Raw genomic sequence first — 584 nt, forward strand, 5'->3', positions numbered from 1 at the left:
TTAAAAATGTTTTATTGATGGAGTTGCTTCTTACAAACACTCAACTTTTCACTTCACAAGACATTAACTGATGGACTGGAGTGGTGTGGATTATTGTGTATTTTTATCAGCTGTTTGGACTCTCATTCTGACGGCACCCATTCACTGCAGAGGATCCACTGGTGTGCAAGTGACATTTCTCTGAAGAAACAAGCTCATCTACATTTTGGATAGACTTGAATACATTTCAGCAAATTCTGGGGTGAACTGTTCTAGATCTACAAACCCAATTCCAAAAAAGTTGGGACACTGTACAAATTGTGAGTAATAAAGGAATGGAATAATTTACAAATCTCATAAACTTTTATATTTTATTCACAATAGAATATAGATAACATAGCAAATGTTGAAAGTGAGACATTTTGAAATGTCATGCCAAATATTGACTCATTTTGGATTTCATGAGAGCTACACATTCCAAAAAAGTTGGGACAGGTAGCAATAAGAGGCCGGAAAAGTTAAATGTACATATAAGGAACAGCTGGAGGACCAATTTGCAACTTATTAGGTCAATTGGCAACATGATTGGGTATAAAAAGAGCCTC

This window comes from Sinocyclocheilus grahami, unplaced genomic scaffold, assembly GCF_001515645.1.
Source record: "Sinocyclocheilus grahami isolate Dianchi unplaced genomic scaffold, SAMN03320097.WGS_v1.1 scaffold2821.1, whole genome shotgun sequence".
Lineage (NCBI taxonomy): Eukaryota > Metazoa > Chordata > Actinopteri > Cypriniformes > Cyprinidae > Sinocyclocheilus > Sinocyclocheilus grahami.